Here is a 6,260-nt window from a genome sequence, read left to right on the forward strand (position 1 = left end):
TCGCAGCGATATTATGAGGACGAAGGCGATGTACATTTATTACGCTTGCCGAGCAGTTCTTGGTCCCGTGGCCTCGTGCGTCTGCGATATGCAAGACCACAAAGGCGCCGCTGTGTTCCTTGAAAAGCACCAGCCTGTACGAACACCTGTGACTGACTCGGCGATGAACGCTTGTGTGTGTAACAGTGCAAAGTGCGAACTTCTCTCTTCCTTACCCTCCTTCAATGCCCTTTCCCCCTTTCGCAGTGCAGCGTAGCCTACCGGGTGCAGCCTGGTTACCCTCTCTGCCTTTCCCTTATGACTTCTCTCTCTCTCTCGCTGAGGGAAGAGTGGTGATGGCTGGTGTGTGCATACAGAGAAGTATCACACATATCTCGCTACATTTAAGGATTGTGGACTTATTTTGTCGCAGTGTCAAATGCCCATTCTGGAGAGCAGAGTGAGACAAATGAAGAGGGATAGGTAGGCAAGTTAACCAAGGACGCGCCCGGTTGGTTACCCTACATTTGGGGAGGGGGAAAGGGGAAGAATAGATAAGTAGGAGAGAGAAGAAAAAATAATAAAGTGTCAGTCATTCGCAGAGTCAGTGGAAGAGGAATGCCCGCTGTCACAAACGTTCGTACAATCCAGTAGCCTTCAAGAAGCGCAGAAGGCCTTTGTGTGGCCTTTTGCATGCAAGGACGCATAGGCCGTGGTCCCAGGACTTTTTCATCCGAGAGCGCTCTATTATCTAGCAGGCTGAGTCTAGCTTGTGGAGTACGTTGGTGAGTGTATTGGCAAAGAGCAGACAGGCACCCAGCGGCAGTCGATACATCAATGAAAATCAAGCAAATAAAAAATACACTTCATATAATGTGCCATTCCATTGAGAGGTAAATGTGCTTTATAGACACCTGTGAGACGGCATTATTCGTTCAGCTGTTATGCAGCAATGTATTTTTCTTGCAAAACAGTGGTTTTGCCTACAAGGGTTACATAGGCACGTTCGCTGGCGCTAGTAATCGGTCCAAATATACAGTTTTACCATATGCATATTTATCCACCAGCTTGTCCACCGAGATATTGACTGACCCAGCAGCCAGGCCAAATCCGGCAACATAGGCCAAGAGAGCATTGCTTTAGGAACGCGACCACTTGACATACAAGGCGATAGGAGAAACGAATTTTACAGTAGGTAAGTGCTGGCTGCCGAGACGATTCCTAGCGCAAAAAACAGAAGTGAAATTTCTGTAGTAATTGTGCGTCTGGGCAAGAAATCCGCGCACAGCGAAGGTCCTCGCAAAACACGAAACCAAGCACGGTAGTCGAGGTGCTTCAGCTATCGAATACCAATGGTTTCCAGAAATTTCTTCTTATCTACATTAATAAATAAGTGTGCCTCAAGGCAACAGAAAAAAAAGCGGTCATTGAAGTACGCCGCAAAGAGCGTCCGCAGGGCTAAGTGGCGATTCCGATGCGGCAAAATTTTGAGGAATTGCCGCCGAAACCGTAGCGGCTCGTTTAAAAGCACTTGCGAAAATTGCATATTGATTCGGTTCGCAAAGCAAGAAGATAGAAAAACGACAAAAAGAAAGCGGAAGCGCGACGTTTGAACGGAAGTTTGCCAGCAGAATCCGCGTTTACGCCGCAGCATTTCTTCTTAGTTATGTGCAAAACAAACGACGTAAATGCAGCGTACAGTGCTCTGCTATTAAAACGCGGTAATCGGCCCGCATAGCAGCCGGCGCTTTCTGCGCCACAGTTGAGTGCTGGGTGATTACTATAGGTGGCCAAATGCAGTCACAGTGCATCACGAAGACCCTCGCTGTGATCGTATTCCACAGTGCATCGGCTTGGCGTCCCCAGCGCTCGCCGGTGATAGGAAAATCGTCGGCCGCCATGTGGGCCAATTAGGGCCTTTGAATAGCTGAGCACTGTACGCACGCAATGCTTTATATACGGCAGCCGTTAAAGCCAACAGACTAAGAAGCCGAGGAATACCTAGGGGGAGTTACTTGTAGTTTTATTCAAAGTGGATACATAACAAATCAAAGAAAAAAATGCTGGTTCTCCCGTAATCGAGAGTAGATGTAAGCATGAAATGGCTACCATATGGTGTCTTTTCCGCTTTTCTTCCAACAGTGCAGCGTGCTCAGCGTCTGTCGTTACGTTTTCTTCTTGTTGCGGACCACTCACAACTCACGGACCACTGGCGTTCAAAAGAGCGCAGACAACCTCTCTATCTGCCTTTTGAATGTCGCTATTGGAAATGACAGATAAAGCTTCAGCGCACGAGAAGTTACAGCTTGAGTGATATTGTGAACAACCATTAGGAAGAAATCGGAAGAACTATTTTTTTTGTAACTTGTTTTGTAAGTATGTAGCGTATGTAATGTTGTCCTGTACAAAGGGTTGGGGGCCAGAGACCGCATTTTCCGAACTGTTGACTGGTTGCCCGGATGATCTCGTTTTGTTCTCGCAACGATGCGCGGATGTTCTCGTTTGAGGGCCCGGATAACGGCTCTGGCTTCTGGCTCAAGGTCACTTGAAGGTGGCGGACAACGGAGTCTAAAAGCAGGCTTAAAAATTAAAGTGGGAGAAAAAAGAAGAAACTTGCACCGGCGGCACCCGAACCCACAACTTTTGCATTATGCGTGCGATGCTCTAGCACTTGTGCTATAGAGGCGGCTGTTCAAACGTCCACATTCCTGGGTATTGATGTGTCTGTAACCCTGGGAGTGTTAGCCAGTGCCACACAGGCCATCGAGGCGGACGTGGAACTTCCTTTTAATTGACCAATGACACTTCGTAGTAAGTGAACTTTATGAGCAGGCAGCTAACCAATGAAACCTCGCATGCCACCTGAAGGCCTCAAACCTGCCGGATTCAAGGCACTCGCTATAAAATGAACGAGAGAGGTTGTGATTAAAAAAATCATGCCCCCGGTTCCGTGTCTTACCTAAGGCAGAAAGTTTACCTTGACGCCGCCTAATTTACTCAACAATAAAAATGTTCTTATAAAAAACACAAGTGTGACAACGTTTTTATTTGAGCCTTGTTTTATTGCGATAGCAATTATATGGACACTTCCACCGGATTTCTGCCGTCGGCGTCGCCGTCGCCGTGAGGTTCCGTATAGATAAAATCTTCGCCGCGCGCCGTAAGCCCGAGCGGAAGCCTGCGGGGACGCATGCTGTCACGGAGAGCGAACGCACTCAATCTCCCACGCGCAAGCAAGGAGGCGGGAAGCGAGCGCCGGAGAGAGCGGGGGGGGGGGGGCACTTCTACTTTGCCAACAACCGCGCTCGTCGCTCGCCCGCACCGTCTCTTATCTCCACACGGCTCTGACCTTTATGCGCTGTGCATTCGCCGTTCAGTTTCCGTTGAAGCGATAGACCGCACGTACCTTCGCCCGCTGCGGCGTATATGCGCTTGCTGCCAGCGTTTTGACAGTCGTTGTCTGCAGTCATTCAGTGTGATCTATTCATGTTTGTTTGTGCGCGCTCACACCACAGTTAGTAATAGTCGGGCCACATTTTCCAACGCACGCTACACATGCAATGCTGCCCGGATCGGCAGTGCAGCGCTACAGGTGTGTCCCTTCGCACGCGCTGCCCACGGGAAGCGCTTCTGATCAACACCACCGTTTCACACGCACCTTCTCGTGGTCATCGAGTCTCTCTTCATGTCGGTCTACTTACGCCGCAGCACACCTGTTTACTTAATCAGCTCATGTGTACTACAATTCATATTGCTACCAAAGCCGCTCACCTTACTTCGTATGACATTGCTGTGTTGCTATCTCATTCATTGCTTCGCCCTTAGGGCGAAACTGTGACATTTTTTTTTTTCATAGCTGGAATTTGCAGTTTCAGATGTGTATAAATTTTCTGTGACGTTGCTCCCGAAGTTAGCTGGAATTGCGCAAGTAATGCTTGCTACAACGTGGCATAACTTGCGTAGACCAAGTAAAGTAACGTGCAATACACATTTAGATTATGTGTGCCGAGATATGTGCTGGGGACATATCGAGTAGCAGACTTAAGCAGTAGGGCTAGTAATAGCATGTTACAATAACGATAGACAAGTAACAAAAGTACTTAATAGCACTCTATTTACCTTACGTTTAAGTGTCACCTAGGCATCCCACCGCCCCAAACGTTAGTTCACTAGGACTGGTTTTTAAACGCAAGATCACTAATTGTCAATAAAAATACTGCACAAATAGCTTCTCAACGTCTTTGGAGCCTGGCTGCAAACAAGCTTTTCGAAAATGAAGGGCCGCTGTACGACTGGCTTTCCAAGAACTTCAAATGTTGGTTGACGAAAAAAACAAAAATAATACCAAGTTGTTGAAAAAGAAGGTTTGACAGGTGTTACACTCTTGTAACGCAAGATGGCAGAAGCCTGCTGCAGACATGGTAATACGTGAAGTTATACAATCGGGGTTAGATTTCTTTGTTAGACATATTGGTAATGCTTTAAGTTATACAATCGGGGCTAGACCTCTTGCAAGACATATCGAGCCGCAATGGGAAGTCCATGTGTGGCACTATAAGGCGACCTCCTGAACGCTCATATGAACACTTAACTCTTTCTCTACCATGGGGAAAATAGGTGTTTTTTGTATGTTACGGCAGATGTTTTTTTCTGAAGGAACTACGGCACTCAATATTTAATGTAATACACAAACAGAAAGCAAAATCAATGCGCTTTTCACGCACAAAAGCTTTATTACCTAGACGTATCTTATAAAAACATATAAATTGTTAAAATTAATGTTGTGCGATAAAATTGAACAAAGTTTGTAAAGACACGCTCGGGTATCTGCTAAGAAAGAAAACGTTACAAAAATTATGAGATATACAAATTGTATTGCCGTCTATTAGGCACTATCTCCTAAAAAATCAAAATTTTTCAATGAACAGGTATTTCGCTACAAAAATTTAACTGCAAGCATTACAGTTAGGCGTGCCAGACTGCGGCCGCCGATGTTCCGGGCTGGTTTGCGTCGTCATCGTCGCGTTCCGACTCAAAGTCGGAAGGAAAGTCAGCGTCCTCTGACTCGCTGCTATTCGATGTATCGATAAGGTCAGCCGCAGAGGCAGCGGAATCGCGGTAACTGCGATCTCCCGAAGCGCGCGCGCCGTTTCCGACATTTTTGCGTTCTACTTTGACGATCGCGGAATTTCGGAGCGCGTTTAAAAGCCACCGTTTGGCGGGAAAAAGGTGAACAGCTTAGAAAACAAAATAAAGTTTCTCCTCTTTCACGTCCGATGGCGCAGTGTGTCCGTGGGCGGCGCGAAAGGTCGCGAAAGCGGCGTTTCAAAACATCGATAGCGGGCTAACCATGCCCAATGGGCGCGGTACGGAAAGAGTTAACCTAGTCCCTGAAGTGCAGCATGTTGGTGCCCGCACTAGGCCACACCTTTAGTCAGCGAGATGGTGGCGACGTGACGTGTGCAACCACGCACACACTATCCACACCTTTAGTAATGCAGAGCCGTGGTGCAGCCGTGGCTTCAGGAAAGCGTGCTCGTCTCGCGCCCCGGAGGCGCGGGTTCGATTCCCCATCAGGCCGAAATGTGCCAGATTTTATTTTCAACGCCCCTAATTTACTTTGTTTACACGAACCTCCCTGAGAAATGTGACGTCAATCCGAGAATTCTTTACGGTGTCGGCCATTTTTCGTGACGGCGCAGTTTCGCCAAGGTCACCGCCAAGGGCACGCTAAGGGCACCGCCAACACAGACACCTAAGGCTTTCGCCTTAAAAAAAGAAAATGGCGCTGAACGTCTTGTCTGCCGTACGCACATGTAAAAGGCGCTGCTGCAAGGGAACCATCACTGCAGATATTAGCGTAAAATAAAACTGTGCGTAAGACATTTGAAGACGTCGTTTCCCCCGGAGGGCCCACGCCAATCAGGAAGCCCGCGCAACGACTGCTGATTGCCTTCCTGCGTGACACGGGGCTCATCGACAGCTGGTGACACACCCCTGAACTCAACCAATAGGCGCTCAGGCAGAGCAATTGCGGCTGTGTACGCCAGATTAACACCACCTGCTGCAACATCACCACCACCACCACCACTATCTAAATATTGATCTGCTACAAGACTGGACTGCCAAACACGCTGAATAGCAGACTACAAGCAAAAATAACAGGCTGTCATGTAGGCGCCCTCTGCAAAACCGACAAGAAAGCTTGCATTGCCCATTTTGTTTATGGTTCGCAAAAAAAAAAAAAAAAGGGTCTGCCTCACTCCTGATAATCTGCAAAC

The sequence above is a fragment of the Dermacentor silvarum genome, chromosome 10 (assembly GCF_013339745.2).
Source record: "Dermacentor silvarum isolate Dsil-2018 chromosome 10, BIME_Dsil_1.4, whole genome shotgun sequence".
Classification (NCBI taxonomy): domain Eukaryota; kingdom Metazoa; phylum Arthropoda; class Arachnida; order Ixodida; family Ixodidae; genus Dermacentor; species Dermacentor silvarum.